Source organism: Nycticebus coucang, chromosome Y (genome assembly GCF_027406575.1).
Source record: "Nycticebus coucang isolate mNycCou1 chromosome Y, mNycCou1.pri, whole genome shotgun sequence".
Lineage (NCBI taxonomy): Eukaryota > Metazoa > Chordata > Mammalia > Primates > Lorisidae > Nycticebus > Nycticebus coucang.
In genome coordinates this window covers 30,781,643-30,803,356 of record NC_069805.1, presented here as the reverse complement: position 1 = coordinate 30,803,356, position 21,714 = coordinate 30,781,643, and positions in this window count along the sequence as shown.

Sequence of the window (21,714 nt, the reverse complement as noted above, 5' to 3'; positions counted from 1 at the left end):
AGATAGATTTGCCTCATTACCTAAACATTTGAAGTAAGATTGGGACTCGCCTATGGCTATGTGTATTGGGAGTGCATTCATACCTGGAGATGAGGATACTAACAATGATACATACAAATGTTATTTTACTTTTTGGATTATACATAGCTTACTACAAAAATAAATTCTCATGTAAACCTGAAAGGAGTGTATCCATCCATACTGTAAAATAAAATCAGATACGCTATTCCCCAAAGCTGGAATTTCATCCATCCCTTAAATAATAAGTCTGTTATTTTTTTCTGATGGTCTAGTTTCTTTTTTTTAACAAACATTTCCCAACTTGAGACAAATTATTTCAGAGCTGCTCAAAAACATACCTCTGAATGACAAGATAAAAAACATTATCTATCCATAAAGGTAAATAACTAGGAGCCTAACTGATAGTTCTCACTTCCCCTTACGTCTCTGCTTTTCATCAAAGTTAAATAACCAATTAGCCTTGGACAAGGAGCAGTCTAAGGACTAATGTGTGTTCTTTTGTATCAACACTTTGGCAAATGAGGTCAGGATGCTGGGGATTTATTTTTAATTTTAGGAAGTATGGTTGAGATAAAATATATCCATAAGTTTCCCAGAAGACTTGAAGAAATTCTTTTTGTAATATTAACTAACAATGTATTTATTTTAATTTAATAGATATTTTTTTGGAAAAGAAACGATTTTTTTTCATTTTCCCTTTCTTTTTGGTCCCTTCCTGGGTCTCCTCTTTCTAGGAAGTCACAGTGTGAACAATCTATTGGAGTCTCCACTAGGAACCTTCTTTGCACCAAAATCATAAGGCATCAAGGAGGCTGAACTGTTTTACAATGGGAAAATTTTCTACTCTAGTAATAAAATATTTTTAACCAAGTTCCCAAGATGGAGTTACTTCTCTGGAATTCTATCCCATAGCAAATAGCTGTGTTAGTAAATTCGTTCTTTTTTTAAAAATCTTGTTTCCCATTTCCTTTGTAGACCAAAATGTTAGTTTTACTTAATGTTGGCTGTAGAAGGAAAAAAAAAAAAAAACTCTAGGAAAACCACCTCTCCTTTCTTCTTTTCCTCTCATGTAATCTTGTGAGAACTCGAGGAGGGCACTCACGTAAGTTTAGAATCCACAAAATGCTCCTTAGTGCAAGGCCTTATGGTCTAGATGGAATTATTACTGTCCTTGGTACTTCTAATTTGGAACCACATGGAACATTTGTGAAAGTAAAAGGACCAAAGTCAGTAAATTTAAAAATTTTATGTGTGACAATTATTAGAAATTCTCTAAATCCAATAGAAACTTTCTAAATGAAGTACAGGCAGAGATTTGGATTATTTTTCTATGACTAGAGTTGATTGAACCAGTAGAAGCCCTAAGTGTGAAATTTTCCAAACCTACACAGTCAAAAATAGCAATGACAAAGATGTCTGAGAAATAGGTGAATAAGTTTTTCTCATGGCAGAAACAGCTCCATGGTTTGCCAATATAGTTACTTGGGTAATATGTACTAACAACAGCATATTATTAAGCTCCAATTTTAGTAAATTTTTGAATGTTAAGGCGTTGTTACAAACATGAAATAAGATTTACTGTTTCTTTCAGATAAAATTTGTGGAAGAACTTATTTTGTCCTCTATGACTTATTTGTATGTACACGTGTGTATGTGCCTACACACATTCATGTATATGTGTGTGTGCGTGTGTGTATATACACATATATGTATGTATACACATTTGCATACCTATTGTCTTAGTCCATTTTGTGCTGCTGTAAAAGAATACCTGAGACTATAGAGACGATAGAAATTTAAGAGAAATTTAAAAGAATAACTGAGATTACCTGAGACGATAGAAATTTATCTGTCTAATTCTGGAGACTAGGGAGTTCAAGTCTGAGGGTGCCTCTGGTGAAGACTTTCTTGCTGTGTTATAACATGCACATATAACACACACATACTTTAAAATTTATTTAGAGCTGTTCTTTCTAAACTTTAATTTCTAAGCCATGTGAGGCTATTTAAGTTTAAATTAATTAAAATAAATGAAATAAATCAGTTCCTCACTGTGACTTCACAGTATTAGTTTGTGCAGAACACCAAGTTAAGAAATTAACATCTAATAAAAGTTTTAGAAGGAGAGAAGAGAAAGAATAAGAAGAGGCAAATGTGAAGAGGTGATGGTGGAGAATTTACTAGAACTAAAGAAGAAGATGTAAATAAAATAAATTAGCACTATGATCATGCCCCATGATCGCATTAATGGTAAACCATCAGAATATCAACAACAGAGAAAATGTCAAAGGCAAACAAAGAAAAAAGATTTCCTATAATTTAGTCCTGCAGTGGTCTTCTCATCAGCAACAAGAGATGCCAAAAGACAATGGAACAAGATCTTCAAAGTTGATGAAGGAAAACAATTGCTGTCCTAGAAGTGTTAGTCAAGTGTGAAAACAAAATAAAAATATTTTTTTAAAAATAAAGTTTGGTATTTTTACCACACACAAATCATGTCATAGCAAGCTTTTAAAGGGTGTACTTCAGTAAAAAGAAAAACTGAGGACTTCTTCCATGACTTAGCAATTATGAATTGAGCTGCAATAAACATTCTGGTACAAATATCTTTGTTATGATGTGCTTTTTGGTCTTCTGGGTATAAACACACATGATCATAATCCTCCTCATCTGATGTCATGGGCTATCTTCTTAGATTCACTTTCAGTATCCATATCATAGGTCTCCACGTTTGATGACTGCATCATGGCTTTGTTTTCTGGAGGTGTTGAAAGGAAAACAAAACTTACCCATAAAATTCATAATAGGTATTGTTTTGATAACACATTCTGGCACAAGAAAAAGAAAGAATAAGTGAAAAATACAGGCATACATTGTTCGTAACTATGGTAGTGGACAGGGAAGTCCTTAAAGAAACAGAATCTTCAGAAAGAAGTAATCTATCTCTCTCTACTTGCAGAGACAGACACAATCCATTATACAGTAAAAACTTCTTCCTTGTATTTGCTTCCTCTCTGTGGTTATTCCATCATACGAGCCCTACTTGTGATTTTCTGCTTTTCTTTTTTTTTGAATTTTTGGCGGAGGTTGGGTTGGAACCCACCATCTCTGGTAAATGAGGTGGCACCCTACTCCTTTGAGAGACAGGTGCCACTTTTTTTTTTTTTTTTATGAACCACCCTAAGATCCAGAATAATAGTGTGTTATAAGCTGGAACTGACACTTTGCTATTTCTGGTCATTCTTTAGCGAAAAGAACATCAAGATTTGAGATTAGACAGCCACCCTGACAGGTACATCATAGAGAAAAGTCAATTTAGCATTATACTGCAGTGTAAAGCGAGATGAGAGAGAGAGACAGAGTAACAAGAGAACCCACCTGAAGAAAAAAGAAGGATGAAAAATCAACAGCTCACAATGAAGCTAATGCAAAAGACAGCAACTATAAATAAATAGTTGAAGTTACACAAATGGCATTCAGACTATGGATGGGAAATGAAATGAATGGAATTGAAGAGAAAATTGAAAACATGCTTAAAGAAGTACAAAAATAATAGGAAAAGAAAGAAAAACAAAAAAGAAAACTAAAAAAATTAGTAAAATTGAAGACATGTCACAGAGGATCCAGACAAAATTAGGAAGGTTATGACAGAGCGGGAAGTACAGGAAGAGACATTAAGGAATATGGAAAACACAGTGGGGAGCATTTCAAAAATAGAACAAACAGTAGAGAAGAAAAAAACTCAGAGCTTAAAGATAAGGCTCTTTAGCTAACACAGTTATTTAACAATGCTCTAAAGAAAAAAACAAATGCAAGCAATCTCTTAGAGAGATATAACTATGCAAAGCATCCAGACATATGAATATTAGGTGTCCCTGAAGGTAAAGAAGAGAGTCCTAAGAGCATGGAGGGTCTATCTAAAGATATTACAGCTGGAAATTACCCAACCATTACCACAGAAATAGCCATATACTTAGTAGATGACTATTGAACTCCAGTATGAATAATTCGAATAGGACATCTCCTAGACTAACTGAAGTTTACCTGGCAAAAGTCAGCATGAAATAAAAAGTTTCAAAAGATGACAGACATAAGCATCATCTTACCTACAGGGGTAAATTATCAGATTAATAGCTAAATTTTTAGTGGAAAACTTCAAGGCAGAAAAGACCAGGCTCCTCTCTTGAATCTGCTCAAACACCACAACCACCAGACTAAGACTTTCTATCCTACAAGACTAAGTTTCATATTCAGTGGAGAAATCAAATCTATTCCTGCCATGCTACCTTTAAGGACATGTTACCCCTGCCTGCCCTGCAGAAAAGACTAAGTCCTGTCTTAAGTACAGGAAAATACAAGAAACCCACGGCAATGTCAAACTCCCTAGAAATCCTAGCAACTACAATTCCCTGAGTGACATTTCAGAGTCTCATACATTATGACAAACAGAAATGCGCCCTACTTATCTATTCTCTAATTAAGTCTGAATGGCTTGCACTCCCCACCAAAGAAACACAGGCTGGATGACAGGATTAAAAAAAAAAAAAAGAAAGAAAGAAAGAAAAAGAAAAGAGAAGGAAGAGAAAACATGAATATGCACTCTTCAAGAAACTGAACTAACCCCAAGGACACAACAGGATGCAGCGTCAGGATTGGAAAGCAAACATTTCTCCACATGGAAAATAAAAGAATGTGAGAATACCACTTCTCATCATAGATACTATTGACTTGAAGTAACAAACATGAATAAATGAAGGGTCATCACATACTGAGGAATGGAACAGTTTATCAAGAAGACATGTCAGTGCTAAATAATAATACACTCTACTGAGGCACTGCCTGATTTAAAAGGCCAAATCTGCTGGATCTAAAGAAAATGACAAAAAGCAAGACCACAATTGCTCGAGATTTCAACACCCCACTGACAAAACTGGAGAGATCCAAGCAGAAATTAAACAGAGAAACATTGAACTGAAACCCATCCCTAGAACAAATGGGTTTAATAGACAATTACATAACAGTTCACCTGAATACCACTGAAGACACATCTTTAGCAACTCATGCATGATTCTCCAAGATTGATCATATCCTAGGTTGTAAACTGGCTTCATTGAATTACACAAATGATAAAGTGGAACTTACAGACCTTAGTGAAATTAATGAAGAATGGAGGTGGAACAAAATCATTCATTTCCTCGCATAGTCATGAATGCTAACCAATAGCTGGCCCAAGAAAAAGATAAAGATTAAAACACATGTATTTCACAAAAACAGTGATAATGAGGCCACAAGCCACAAAACATTTGGGATACAGCAAAAGTGGTCAGGAAAGGGAAATTCATTGCCATAAACAGCTACATCCAGAAATCAGAAAGAACACAAATCAACAACACAATGGCTTCTATCCCAAGTAAATGCAAAAGGAAGAGCATTCTATTACTAAACAGCAGAAGAAGGAACCAAAAGGAGATCATAGAACTAAATGAAATCAAGGCAAAAAAAAAATCAAAAATTAACAAAGCTAAAAGACGTTACTCTGGAAAGAAACAAAATTCATTACCCTTGTCCCTGATTAATCTTAAATAAAGAGGTATGATGTCTAATAAAGTCAACCAGAAATTAAAAAGGGGAAATAACAGATATCATGAATATATAACACTTGTTGACTAAATCCTACAAAAATCTCTATGCCCAGAAATGTGAGAATTCTGGAGGAAATGGACAAATTTCTGGAAGCACAGTAGTTCTCTAGACCCAATCAGGAAGAAATAGATCTCCTAAATAGACCATTGGATCAATTACTGAAATGTAAACAAAAGTAAAGAAAGGTGGCAACAACAAAGGCTTTAACCATATAGCTTCAGATCAGAAATCTATTAAACCTTCAAAGAAGTGGTACCAATATTGCACAATCTATTCCACAAAATTGAGAGAGAAGGAACCCCCCCATGTCCTTTTATGAAGTTAATATCACACTGTTACCAAATCCAGGAAAGGCCAGAGGAATAACTCATAACTCCCAGCATTTTTACTGGCTATAGATGCAAAAGTACTCTATAAAACTCAACACACAAAATCCTGCTGTACAACAAAAAATAAATAAATAAAATAAAAAAGTTGATGACAAGAGGATTTCTTCCCAGAGGTGTGTAACTTACCACTTTTATAGTACATCAAAAAGAAGTAATAACAAAGACTATAGGATCCAGTCCATGGATACAGAAAAAGCATCAGCCAAATGTCAGCACCTTCTTAAATAACAAACTCAATGAAATTATCATAGATGTGACATTCCTTAAATTGATAGAGGTGTTTTATGGCAAATCCACACCCAACAAGATTTTGAGTTGAGAAAAACTGAAAATATTTCCCCTTAAATCAAAATCTGATGAGTATGTCCTTTATCACCTCTACAATTCTACATGGTTCTGGAAGTCCAACACAGAATAATCAGATAAAAAAAATCAAATATAAGATGCACCGCAGGTGTAATCCCACCAATCATCCGCCCTCTGCCCAACCTCCATCTCCCTTCACTCCCTCTCCCCCTTTCCCATATTCTTAGGTTATAACTGGGTTATAGCTTTCATATGAAAGCCATAAATTAGTTTTATAGTAGAGCTGAGTACATTGGATACTTTTTCTTCCATTCTTGAGATACTTTACTAAGATGAATATGTTCCAGCTACATCCATGTAAACATGAAGGAGGTAAAGTCTCCATCTTTCTTTAAGGCTCCATAATATTCCATGGTGTACATATACCACAACTTAGTAAATGTAGAATATAAATCTCTTAACACAATAACTTAAGAAAATGCCAGGAAGGCTATGTTAACCAGTGTGATGAAAATGTGTTAAATGGTCTGTATAACCAGTGTATGGTGCCCCATGATCACATTAATGTGCAAGCTATAATTTAATAAATAAAAAAAGGAAAAAAAATCTGAATATTCAGTATTGTGATTTTAGGATTTGTTTATTGATGTGATAAATCAAATTCCTGTTCCTAAAAAAAAGCAAATGTATCTATAATTGGGTATGGACGTGGAGGAATTCTCACTCTTTGCCAAAAGCTGATGATATGATCTTGTACCTAGAAAATTACAAAGATCCAGCCAAGTGTCTAATGGGATTTCAAGATAGATACAATATCCCAGGATATAAAAACAATGTACTCCAATGGGTGCCATCATATATGCTAACAATACTCAAACTGAGAATAAAATCAAGGACACAATTTGCTTCGCAATAGCATCAAAAATAAATAAAGGACCTTAAAATATATTTCACAAAGGATAGGAAGACTCTCTCCAGATAGAACTATTAAACACTGAGAAAAAAATTGCAGATGATGTGAACAGAGGAAAGAACTGATGCTGTTCAAATGCAGATACTACCTGAAGTAATCTAAAGATTCAATGAAATCCCTATTATAATATGAACATCGTATTTTCTAGATCTTGAAAAAAATAGTTTTATGTTTCCTTTGGAATTAGGAAAACAAACAAACAAGCAAACAAACAAAAAAAAATGAAATGGCCAATGCAATTCTCCCAAAGAAGAACAAATCTGGAGACTCCACTTTACCAGACATTAGATTTTACAACAAGTCTATAATAATGAAACAGCAAGATACTGTTGTAACATTAAAGTCATAGATCTATGGAATAGGACAGAGAGTCAAGACATGAAACCAGCCTTATGTTTCCATATTGATGAAACACACAAAACCATAGATTGTGGAAGTGAATGCCTATTAAATAAATGGTGCTGGGAATGCTGGTTAGTCACATGTAAAAAAGCTGAAACAGAAGCTGCGCCTCTTACCGTTCACAATAGATAAAAGATTTAAACATAAGACACACAACTATAAAGACACCAGATTAAAGTGTGGGAAAAGCTATTAATCTTTTCAGTTTAGAAAATGCTTTGTAAAGAATACAATTCTGGAAATCACAGCAAAAACAAAATTAAACAAATGAGATTGGATCAAATGAAAAAGTTTCTGCAGACCTAAATGATATAACATAGCAAAGAGACAACCTATAGGATGGGAAAAGACATGTGCACGGTACACATTCAACAAAGAAACAATAACCAGAACTTATAAGAACCCAAGCAAATCAATAAGAAAAGATTGAACAACTTCTTTAGAAACTGTGCAAGGGACATGAACACAACCTTTATGGGAATAGTCTACTGGACTATAAGCACCTGAAAAATGCTCATTGTTCCTAATCATCAAGGAAATGAAAATGAATACAATATGGAGATATCACTATGCCCACTAAGAATGGATGATGTCATAAATTTCTAAGACATCAAATGGTGCACAGATGTCGAGAGAAAGGAACACTCAGGGACTGCTGGTGAGAGTGAAAACTACTTACAACATCTTGGGAAAGTAGTATGGAGATTCCTCCAAGCACAAAAAGTAGTCCTACCATTAGATTCTGTCATTCCACTAATTGATATTTACACAAAAGAAACAAAAAGACATTTTATCATAAAGATATTTACAATTCAATGTTTATAGCAGCACAATCTGCAATTACAAAGATGTGGAAACAACGGAAATGACCTCCAACTCATGAATGTATTAATAGATTATGGTCTGTGTAAGCCACAGAATACAACTCTGCTTCAAAAATTATGGGGTTTAGGGCGGCACCAGTAGCTCAAAGGAGTAGGGCTCCAGCCAAATATGCCGGAGGTGGCGGGTTCAAGCCCAGTCCCTCCCAAAAACAGCAAAAAAAAAAAAAAATATATATATATATATATATATGGGGTTTGTGTGCAGTGTCTGTGGCTCAAAGGGGTGGGGCGCTGGCCCCATGTGCCAGAGGTGGTGGATTCAAACCCAGCCCTGGCCAATAACTGTGGAAAAAAAAATGGGGTTTTGTATCTTTTATAAAAAGCTAGATAAAATTGGAGTCCATTCTCATAAGTATCACAACAATGCAAAAACTAAAATCACATTTAATAAGCGCTAAATTTGGACTAGTAAATAAGCACCTAAATGCACACATTAGAGGAAAAAGTCATTGAAACTCAAGTCAGTGAGATGGGGATACGACATATGTAAATTTCCATGCAACAGGTACACTGCATGGGTATATTGCATACTTCCTAGGTATACACACTTACAATTCAGATTTTAACCCTGTAAAAATCAACTACATAACCTAATCATATCTATCCCCATATTAATCTAATCATATCTATCCCCATATTAACAAAGGAACCTAGTAAGGAAAAAAAGTCACTTTCAGGTGTGTCTTGGTATCACTGTTTCAGTGAACAGAGAAGCCAAGAACACAAAACAATTATAGCTTGGACCCAGTACATCCTCCATGTTGTGTTAAGCAAGACAGAGCCAAATCCTGGTTCTAAAACATTTGATAACAGCACCATCACAACTCCATGGATTCCTTAACTTACCTTCTCTTCTGATTCACATGGTGCCTGTTCAGAGCCAGGGCCTCTTTCAGATCTAAATTCAATGGCCAGGGATTGGCAGTGATACAGCACACTGGTAATTCTGCTTTGCCTTCAAGAGATCTGCCTCCTTTCTTAGCCAGAAAGGTCTTTATCTTTATACGACTTCATGGAATGGAAGTAAAAGGATGCCATCTGGAACCATGAAGATGCATTCCTCAAGATGTTCTTGAACACCTATAAGAACAATAAGATGAATGTTTTTCCAATGAAGGCATTTGGAGATGTAGTAGTGCAGCCAAGATGAAGTGCCAGGGTGGGCTGGGCAGAACAGAGGATGGATGAGGATAAAGAAAATAAAGATTGAGACACAGAAGTTTTTGGTTGTTTTCCTACTGAGAAGAGATCCATAGCTCCATCTTCAGAGAAGAGTTCCATAGCTCCATCTTGAGCAGTAACAAATACTCAAGAGAGCACAGGGTCTGCAGTCAGAAAAACAGCCCTAGAGTTTCCTTTCTGCCATACACTCCTAAAGTGTACTTGCACAAGTTACTTTAACTCTTCAAGTCTTAGTCTTCACATAGTCAAATGGAAATATTAATAACTGCTGTCTTCTCAAGATCAAAAATACTTGTGCAAATAAAAATGCTTCTAACCTCCAAAACATGTGAAAAAGTGTGAGCCACTTTACTACTGCACAGGAATGAAGCCCAGTTAATGTCATGCCATCCTCCATTATACCATCCTCAAATTCTTACGATTGAGGCTATATACTAAGGAATTCAACATGGGACATATGACATTATTCATAATGTGAGTAGTTGTATCCAGCAAGGGCTTTAGGTCAACCTTTAGGGTTGATGTGTAAGTGAAGACCACTTACACATAGAGGAGTAGAATGTCAGTGAAGTGGGAAGTGTGAGTGAAGAAAACACAGCATTAGCCCATAGTAGAGAATATTTGCAAGATGGAGCAAGTGGATGATGGGTCTCTAAAGGAGAATGAGAAGAAAACAGCCTGGTGACATGAGGTTCACATTGATGAACTCCGCCATCTTTAAGGCTGGGGTATCTTCACAAGCCAGTTTCCAGATACTGGGATTTCACACAAGGTATTCCACTTCAATGAGGCCACAGATGGGCAATGGGAAGGTGACAGTGGTGAGAAAGATGCCCTGAATGAAACTAAATATGATGTCCCTTGTCTAATATGGTGCTCATTCTGTGGTTCTTGATAATGATGTAGTGTAGAGAGTATTATGTGGTAACAAAGCAGTTGTAGCCCATCTATGGGTATAGAAAACACTCAATACAATCCAGGAAATGGTGGAAAAAGAGCTTTGACACTCAGCCTGGATAAAAAACAGTGTGTCACCTTCCAATCCTACAGAAAGGAAAAACATGTCAAAATGAAATGAGCAGCACAAGAAGAAGCATGTGGTGTAAGGTGAAGCTGAGTGAGGAGATAATAGCTGGTAGGATGAGAAGCATCCTCCCAAAGGACAAATGCAGACCAAAAGCAAAACAAAGAACCTCATCTCCAGGCTGTGTGTAGGGTGCCCTGAAAAATAAATTGAGTCACCACCAAGAGAGTCCTCATAGCTTTGAGACTGTACAAACTTGAAACTCAAGAGATTCAAGACACAAGAGTCTTAACCCCAAAGTCACATTACCATGCTTTTTCCTGAAGACTCAATGGGCTGTGTTTGAAAAAGTGATAACCTACTTTTTCAAGAGCAAAAGTCAGATCCTTATCAAAACACTAGTAGTAAAAAGTTTCTATTTCAGAATCTACCAATTACTTACTGAAGAAAGAAATGTTTTCTAAAGTCTTCTGTAGAAAGATCAATGTTTAAAGACATTCAAAGTCTTCTGAAGTTAGACCACTTTTATTTTGGATATATTCTCTTTGAGCATATTTGTGTTTTAAACACAAACTAACACATTTAATAAGTAGGCAAGACAGATGCTACTAATCCTGAGAAGTAGGATATCAAGAGCGACCATTTTCTTTTCCATCGCATCTTTTATTCGTGACATCTTTGAAGTTACCCGAAGTTCTTGAATCATGATTTTCTGTCCTGTGGCTGCATGAATGGACTGCTTCATGCTTCCAGAATGAAGTTGGGAAGGCTTGTGATTGAGAAATGGTGTAGAGATGGCCACTCACTTACACTGAACATTTCACATTGTTTTATTCATCAACAGACATAGTCGTACTCTTAATTTTTTGATTAACTATGCTTTTTTTAAGTTCATATTAATATGGGAGCACAGTTAAGTTACATGGTTCGCATAAGTAAGGTTAAAGTCTGAGTTGCAAATGTGTCCTTCAAACAGGGGTGGAATGCACATGGTGAGTGGGAATTTACCGGACTTCTTCCTTGAATCCCGTTGAGTTTTACTCTCATAGGAGCATGTATTAATCTAATGGTGCCACTTTAGGACTAAGTACATGTGATGTTTGTTGTTGATTCTTGTGACACTTCACTGAGGAGACTGGCTTCCAATTACATCCATGTGTTGCAAAAGATACAAAATATCCACCTTTTGTTAGTAGAATAGCATTCCATGATACATATAAATATTCCAGAATTTATGACTCCATGTGTTGAAGGTCACTTGGGTTATTTCCACATCTTCATGATTGTGTATTGTGCTGCTATAAACATTCAAAGGCTGGTATCTTAATAAAATGTGCCTTTATTATCTTGGGAAAATTTCTAGTAATGGGATTCATATAAAATAGTAGGCCCATACTTAGCTCTTTTAGGCCTCTTCATACTACTTTCCATATGGGCCATAGTAGTTGCAGTTCCATCACGAGTGCATGAGTATTGCTTTCTTTCTGCACCCATGCCAGCATCTACTGCTTTGAGACCTTATGATTGGGGTATTCTCACTGGGGACAGGTGCAATCTGAAATCTTAATGGTTTGGATTTATATTTCTCTGATAATTAATGACAAAGAGCATATATTCACAATTAGTTTTTCCATTAATCTTTTTTAGTGAGACAAGTTTCTATTCTTATCTCTTGCTCAGTTAATAAAATTATTTAATGTTATTGATTTTCTTGACTTGCTTATATATTCTGGTTATTAGTCCTTTGGTGATGTCTAGTATCTTTTTTCTAGAATGGCCATTAGAGTTAATCTCATATTACTGTTGATGTCCTGAATATCATCAAAATGTTTTCCTTTCAATGTTTTCATTACCTTCACAGAAAGGAATAAGTCATAATGGACAGATGAGACAAGTAGGGAGGATGATGAAGATCAGGAGGAAGAGGGGGAGGAAGATGAAGAGGAGGAAGAGGCGGAGGAGCAGGAGGAGCAGGAGGAGGAGGTGGAGGCCAAACCAAGAGTGAAACTGATGTTGCTCACTATTAACTCCCTCACAGACAGTGCTATGTGATCTGGTGCCTTGTCATCATGGAAGAGCTATGACTTTTTTGGCTACAAATTCAGACCTTTTCTGTTGATTTTTTTTTATCTAGCCTTTTTAATACTTCCCAAACTCAACTTGGTAAACCATTTGTTTATTTTTTTAACAAATTCATACTGAATAATTACTCTGAGATCAAAAACTTTAGCAATATCATTGTCACTCTTGGTTTGGACTCCTCCTTCTCTTTCTCCTCTTCCTCCTCTTCTTCCTCGTATTCCTCTTCCTCCTCTTCCTCTTCATCCTACTCTTCCTCCTCCTCTTCTTCCTCCTCCTCATCTTTTTCCTCCAGCTCCTCTTCCTCTTCTCCTCTTTCTCCTCCTCCTCTTCCTCCTCCTCTTGCTCCTTCTCTTCTTTCTCTTCTTCCTCCTCCTAATCTACCTCCTCCAATTCCACTCCTGCTCTTCTTACTTCTACTCTTTTCTGCTCATTTCAGCTCCTCCTCCTCCTTATGTTCATCCTCCTTGTTCTCCTCTGCATCCTCCTCTTCTTGTGGAGAATTGCCTGACTTCCATTGTGCACTTTGATGCTTATTTTCAGGCTTGTATTGGTATTTCATTTTATTTTTCAGCAGTGATAAAACAACCCCAATCCTGGATTGTTTGCAAACATATTTTTCAGAACAATTATAATATGTATTTTTGTCTAATTTTACTTTTGCTGCTTTAAAGTCATTGGTATCTGCCATGAGAACTACAACTTCCAGGTTCTTAGGATTTTCAATAGTATAAAATAATATTGTTTTCCAAACTTTTACCCAGTGAATGAGCAGGAAGTGGAGGAAGAAGAGAAAAAGGAGGAAGATGTGGAAGAGCAAGAGGCAGAGGAAGAGGAAAAGGAAGAGGAGGAATAGGAAGAGGGAGAGGAGGAGGAAGAGGAGTAACACGAGGAGGAAGAGGAGGAGCAGGAAGAGGAGGAAGAAGAGGAGGAGAAGGAGGAGTCCAAACCAAGAGTGAAAAAGATACTGCTAATGTTTTTAATCTCAGATTGATTATTCAGTATGAATTACTAAAAAATTAATAAATGGTTCACCAAGTTGATTATTGGGGAGGATTAAAAAGTTTAGATAAAAGAATGCAATGAAAAAGGTCTGAATTTTTAGCCAAAAAGTCATGGCTCTTCCATCATGAAAAAGCACCAGTTCACACAGCACTGTCTGTGAGGGAGTTAAGAGCAAGCAACATCATTTTCACTCTTGGTTTGGACTCCTCCTTCTCCTTCTCCTCTTCCTCCTCCTCCTCTTCCTCCTCCTCTTCTTTTCCTCCTCCTCCTCTTGAGATTGCTGTGAGCTGTGATGTCACAGAACTCTACTGAGTGTGATAAATTGAGAGACTATCTGAAAAACAAAAATTTCTTATAAAGTTTAATTTTTCAAAAAAAAAGTTCAAACCATCCTACTGTAGCATGCTGCCTCTGATAACTTATGAAAACTAAGAGCTTATCACACACCTTATTTAACCCTACCATCCTGTTAAATACCCTGACCTGTTAGCAGGCCTTCTAAGAAATGATGGGAAACCCAGGGCTCTGTTGAGCCACATACCAGGCTTGCTTTCCTTCAGTTTGCATGGCTTTGAAGCAAACAGCTGTGCCAGCATCTTCAGAGACATGAGTCAATTTTTCACAAAAAGCAACCCAATTATTGACAGTACCTGAGGGTTTATCCTGAGTATTTTATATTCCGGATGACTCTCCAAACAGGGCAGTGACGTGTCCTCCAAAGATGTTGCGGCAGTTTTTAATCACAAATTCCACAAGCTGATTAACGTATAAAAAGAAGCATTTATTTTCATATAACATGTTGATAAATTGCATTTTATATACTAAACTGAAATTTAAGAAAGTGTATTCTATTTAACTTCTATAAGACATTGTCTGTCAGAATAAATAACTTCCATTTCCTTTACTAATGGTGATTCAGTTCCCCAGCAAGTATAATACAAAAACTTCGTTACCTTTTCTGCAGAGGCCATTTCTTCTCTGCTTGCAGAAGGATGCCATATAATACTTGGAGCCATACACACCCCTAAGTGTAAAGCATCCATTTCATTTGCCACGGAGAGTTCAGCGATATTACTTAACACCAGGAACACGTACCGTAAGAGCACAACGTTTGCTCTTGGTAGCTGGTCTAATAGCCTAAATACAGAAAAATGCACTCGGTTAGCAAGGCAATTTATTTCAATCTTGTAAAGGCAGGCAACACTAACTTTGCATGAGGTACAAGGCAAATAGGAACCCAGCTCAGATACCCAAGTTTCAGTTAATGTGGAACCCAATGAAGTGAGAACTGCAGGGAGACAATGAGAAAAGAAATGCTGGAGATTTTTTTTTGGGGGGGCATATTTATACACTGTCTTCACAACACAATGAAAACTTAGTAGAATTCAGATAAGTATCATTTAAAAACGAATACCCTTCATGAAAAACTTTCCTGAAACTAGCTCAATATGTTGAAGCTTAGGTAAATCTTGCAACATTTAGATTACTCTCAACCACAACCCACCAAAACCTTTCTGATGAAATTAAACAGTAATTAATTTTAAATTACTCCTTTATTTTTAACTGGCAACACAGAAATGCTGTCTCTAGGTGAAGAACCAAATCCCAGCTGTAAAGACCACCCGGTCCATTCTGAGAGTTCATTGTCTGCTCCACCATCTTCTGTGGTTGATTTTGTTCCAAATATTGCCTCATTCCTTTTTTTATTTTTCTTTTTTTTTTTTTGAGAAGGAGCCTCACTATGTCACCCTGGGTAGAGTGTTGCAGTATCAGTTGTCAGTTGTCACAGCAACCTCAAACTCTTGGGCTCAAGCTACTCTCTTTGTCCAGCCCTTTAAGCAGCTGGGACTCCAGCCACCTGCCACAATGCCCAGCCATTTTTTCTTTTTTGTGGCAGGTGTTTCGCCATTGTTTAGCTGGCCCAAGCCGTGTTCAAACCTGGATCTTTCAGTGCGTGTGTCTGGCAACATAACCACTGTGCAACAGGACGCCGAGCCAAATCTTACCTCCTTTCTATTACTTTTTACATAGGTGTCACGTTTTCATTACTTTCTTTTCCACTATTCTCATTTGGTAATTGCTAAGAGATTCTTTTTTTCTTTTCTTTTTCTCTCTCTTTTCATTTCTTAACAATTTTTTTTATTAAATCATAACTGGGTACATTAATGCATTTATGGGGTACAATGTGCTGATTTTGTGTACAATTTAGATGCTTACATTAAACTGGTTAACATAACCGTCACCTCACTTTCTTAATGATAGTGTTAAGACATTTATACTCTACTCTTAATTGATTGACATGTACCCTTGCAATATACACCCTAGGTGAAGTTCCACCAATTACCCACCCTCCACACGTCCTCTTCCCTTCCTTCTCCTCACTCTCCTCTTCCCTCTTTCATTCTGGGCTACAGTTGTGTTTACCTGATTATTTACCAAAATATTGTATTACTCCTACTCAGAAAACATGGACAGCTGATATTCACGATTGTTGCTTTTTTAATAAAAGAATCTGCAACCTGAGGAAAACAAGCATGTCTGACTCCTGTTGTACAAATCACAGAAAAGACTTTCTTCAGCATAATAGTCTGAAAAGAACTATAATTCCTCTGAGGAGGAATTATGCAGGACTTTCAAATGGACCAAAAGATTACTGGGTGTATTCTATATAAAATAAGGCATCTAGTAAACGCTTTGGGGATACTATGGGATCCTTAAGCCTTTTCACAACCAGGACTGTGTATATCTCTGTCAGTTGAAGATAACTGTTAGCAGTGTACATAAAACATGGCAAAAGAATTGAAAACTCTGTCTGGTAGAGAGTCAACAGATTTCTCTGAACCCTTGCTCTGGTAGAAAGGGGGATATTTGCATCATTTTGTAAATTTATTTCAGTATTTCTGGTTCAATTTGGTTCAAATACGTAAGGTTTCATAATGTGCAATCTATAAAGATGGCTACAGTATCTTATTGATTTCCTTATTAATTATTAATTTAACTAAAAGCATTGATATGCATTTATTTCATATTTTCATGAGAGACATAGTATTTTATTTTATCTCACTTTATTTTATTTGTGTATGTATGTATTTATTTATTTATTTTGAGACAGAGTCTCACTATGTCTCCCTTAGTAGAGTGCTGTAGCATCACAGGTCACAGCAAATGCACAGCCTTGATCTTAAGCAATTCTCTTGCCTCAGACTCCCAAGAAGCTCCTCAGGCACTCAACACAATGCTGGGCTATTTTTGTTGTTGTTGTTGTTATTATTGTTTGGGACAGGCCAGGTTTGAACTTGCCAGTCCCGGTGTATGTGGCCATCATTCTGGCCTCTGAGCTACAGGGTCTGAGCCAACATAGCCTTTTAAAAAATATTTATCTTTTAATGGTACATAGGATAAATACATATATGAATGATATGTGTATTATAAATATGGATATATGATATTGTGAACAATGACCAAACAAATATGTAGAATTTGATGCTATCTAAATGGCTTACACCAAACCCTAATGGAAGTGGAGTTATGATTATGCCACATGGCTTAGTTTCTGGTATCTTCAATATCTGTACTATGTTCCAACAATCCCCAAAAGTATGCATATAATTCATATTTAAAAGATGTTCAAGGAAAAATATCTATACTAAACAATAACATGCATGTAAATGATAATGAGTGTCCTGAATTTTCACAGAACGCACACTCTTTAGTCAGAGTAAATAAACATTTCTTTTCTATTCTCTTATCATGTTGGATATATCCAAGAAAGGACTATCGAATTGGTCCCAAAATTTCCCTTGGCACGAGAAGAAACAATTTACTTTTTGTGATCATACTGACACTATACATCTCCCTTTTTTACTGGCATGACTCAAGAAGCTGAGCTGAGTGATTCTCTGCTTTGTTCCCACAATATTCTCTAAATATCTCTTTTATAGGACAGATTATACTGCACTGACAGTAATTTCTTGGTTTATCTATCTTTCCCAAACTGAATTTCTTGAGAAGAGGAAATAAGTCATTTTCTCTCTATGACTTCAGTTCAAGAATTAATAGAGATGTTTAATTACTTTGATATTTAGCAAAATTAAGATCATAAATTGTAGCCTGTGTTATGCTGCATTAATTCACTTCCAAAAACCACAGTTGACTCCCCATGCAAGTTTCAATTTGCAAGTCTTACTGGGTTTCTGGCAGGGTTCCTTTTGATCATGTCTGTAGAGATTTTACATTTCTTCATTTTTGTGTCTCTAAAAATTTCATAGTGACCCACATAACAGCTAGTGAATTAATGAATAATAGCTCTTTTTATTCATTAAAAGTCAGGTACACAGAAGGGGCACAATGTTCAAGCATTTCATTCTTATAGGATTAGTGAGAAAACAATGACAGTGACAAGCTAATAGAAGCCAACTTCTAACCTGCTACCCATGAATATAACTTTGAGTTTTAGTAGACAAATTATAAAATGTAAGGTATAAAATTAATTTTTGAGACATAAATGTTAAAATAATTACCTTTTAATTTTTTCAATTTTCTGTCTGTCGCTGCTTTTCTCCATTACGGACAGCCACTCGTGGTAGAGCCTTTTTGCAAAAATGCTTTCCGGAATGTTTTTTAGAAAATCCTTACACAGAGGAAAAACAAATGTGTTAAGGCATTATTCTCATATCAAGTATATGCCAGAGAAGCCAGAAAGAATATAACTTGTTTCAAAGTTTATTGAAGTCCTCCCTTCCATGACCTACACAGAATTCTGTGCCAATTCACCACTGACTTTTCAACAAAGAAATGAATGCTTTGATTTTTTTTTTCCAAATAAACCCGTAGGAATAACTAAAGTCAGAATAACTGTGGGAAAGCTAAAGGACTCTATTTGGGTGGAACCTCCTCTGTGTACACATTTTAGCAGACTTGTACGACATCCTATGTTCTGGTGTTAAGGTGGTCTTCATGCCATCAGTATATGATATGGGAATGTTAAAAGAGCAAGTTTGACTCCACTTTACTGTTTACTCTTTTTCTGTTATGTTCCACTAGCTTCAAAACCGGTTCCTCTTCCGTGTCCCTCCGTTGTATAACTATGAATGCACTCCTCTAAAATTGTTAGTGATGTAAGTTACTAACTACACTGGTGATTATATCCTTGGTGATTATCCCTTTTTATGATCATGTTGTTTCTGACCCTCACCTGCGAGTCCCCCTCCCTACATTACCTTAGGAGATTGTAGATTGTATTTTTTTGTGAAAATGAATTACTAAGTGCTCTTGTGATCATAGCCTAATAAACTGACTAACACACCTCACTCTCTGTTGCTTTCGCTTCTGGAATTATGCATGCTTGACCCCTGGAAAAGTTTTGCCTTCTAAAATTCAGAGCCTCACTCAATTCAGGGTTGCACTCAGAAACTTCATTTTAAGACAATGGGGCAGTTGCCAGCCGGCTCTTCAATAAAAGTTTTCCTCTTTAATTTGACTTGTCTGGTGGTGTGGTCTTTGAGGGGACTCCTGGACATAACATTATAGAGATTCCAGGGAGGTTCTCCAGACACTGACACTGCCGATACTCAGGCGGCCTCCAGGGTGAGCTTTCATTAGAAGCCCCCTGGAAATTTCCAGGGACCCTATAGTACCCAGTGCCCTCAGGAGAAAAGCTGACAATCACTCATAAATTCTGCCAAAGTCCACCTCCGGAGGGAAGAAATTTAAACACCCATATCTGCCTAGTGTCTGCAAACATGAGTGTAACAACTTGTTGTGTACATTTCTTGTTGTGCTTATTTGTTCTTGTAGACCACTGTGATAATATATAACTTTTTGTTGTATTTGTTTGTTGTGAGTTGTGTAGGGCCTTTAAGAACCTCTGAGGGAAAGCCAAAGGGGATCGAGCTGTGGACAGGAACCCCAGGTTGCGGGGCTATTGGCCTGTCAGAGACTGTCAGAAGCGTGTGTCAGTAGAGCATCCCACCCCTGAAAATGCTGGAAGAAAAACCAGTGGTGAGTTTTCGCCCAGCCAGAGACAGCAAGACATTTCTGCTGCTGAGACATCATTGCTGTGGCCTCAGTCCACGGGGAAATTGGAGTTCAGAGGGCAGGTGAAAAGGGACTTTGATTTCTATCCTCAAGAATGATGCCTGAGGTTGGTCCTGTAAACCTGTGTGACAGTAACCTCATACTCCCGGGCTTTGGGCCTGTCAGAAGCAGGAACCATGGGTTACTGAGCTATTGGCCCACTGGGGGCTCCCACATAAAACTGGAATGCTGATGGGGACCCCTAAACACAGTTAGACAAAATTACATATTTTAGTTCATTCCTGTTCCATTTACGTCTTATGCATTTAGTTAATATATTTTAGTTTGTACTTTTGCTTTTTTACAACATAGTGTTTTCATCACCAAAACAAGACTCACCCCTAAGCTGTCTTTTCAAACATTTGAAGGATATTTTTCCACAGACAGAGTTCTCCAAGGAACACCTTAGGACCCTTTGTGAACTTGAGTGATGAGCTTTTAATGTAGGATGCCCCCCTATTCATTCACAGGTGCTTTTGAGCCTTTTCTCTAACAAGTTTAGAAAACAGCCTCAGAGAATCTAGTTAAGATGACTGGTGGAGATGGATGAGACCACCTTGGGAGGGAGAGTTCAGATGCACCTGGTGGTTTCTGCTAATCCTCCAGGTCCCCTTGATGAGTCTTCAGGGAGTCAAACACAGGGAGGAACTGGCATGCAGGAACGGGCACCTATACAGGCAGATGTCTAAGACAAGGTAAGATCCATCTGGGGTTCCTACAATTTGGGTGGAAGTGGGGGGTCTGATCAATCTCTGAGTCTGTTGAGTGGTGTATGAGTGTGTGTATTGGTTCTGAGCGTACAGAAATGTGAAAGTAAGTGTGGACTAATAGACATAGTTCATGTCAGGCCCTTGTCTGTCTTGTTGTGTTATGTCATTTGTTCAGGGTTCATGGGAAAATTGGTCTCGGCCTGACACAAACAGTCTTGGAGACATTTGTGAGTGGATTGCAGATCTTTTCATTCAAGGGATCCTTCAAGACTTTGCTCCTTCTGAGATCTCCTTCTTTACCTACTTGCAATTATGTGTCCTACAACGCTCACCACTTGGTGTGCCTTTGACCTGGCAATCACTGGTCTCTTCATCCGTATTATTGCTATTTGGCTTGGTAGTGCTGCCCCTCCAGAGTAGTCCTCCAAATGGTGTGTGGCTCTGACTACTTGTTTTATCTCTTTGTGGCGACCTTGTTCATACTTCTGTCCCCACCCAGTGTATTTTTCCTAGCTAATTTTAATTCTTCTGCATCTCCCTAGCTCGTTGATGCCTCATCCTCACCAGACTTTGGGTCCCTCTTTTTTCCATCATCTGGGGAAGACTCTTCCATCATAGCAGTAGCTCTTGACATGAGGCCCTCTCTTTTTCCTAGTCTAGGGGGGTCTCTATTGCAGGAAGTGATGACACTTTTGAACTACATAAAGACCCTGGAGACTTGTCTGTTCCATTCTCCCACTATTCAGAGTTATTATCAGAGTGTCTTTCCTTCCAGAATTCTCACTCTTAGCATTTGCCCCATTGTGGTTCTCTTGGTTCCCATCAGTCAAGAGAAAGGAATGGTGTAGTTTTTATAATATTATTATCCCCTGTTGCCTCCAAAATTTCCATCCTGTTGACTTGTTAGTACATGTATTTTGTCAGCCTATCACATTTCCTGTAAGCCTTCATTCTTATGCAGGCAACAGGGTTGTTGCCGGAATGGCAATGATGACTGGTTAGAAATTCAGACATATTAAAA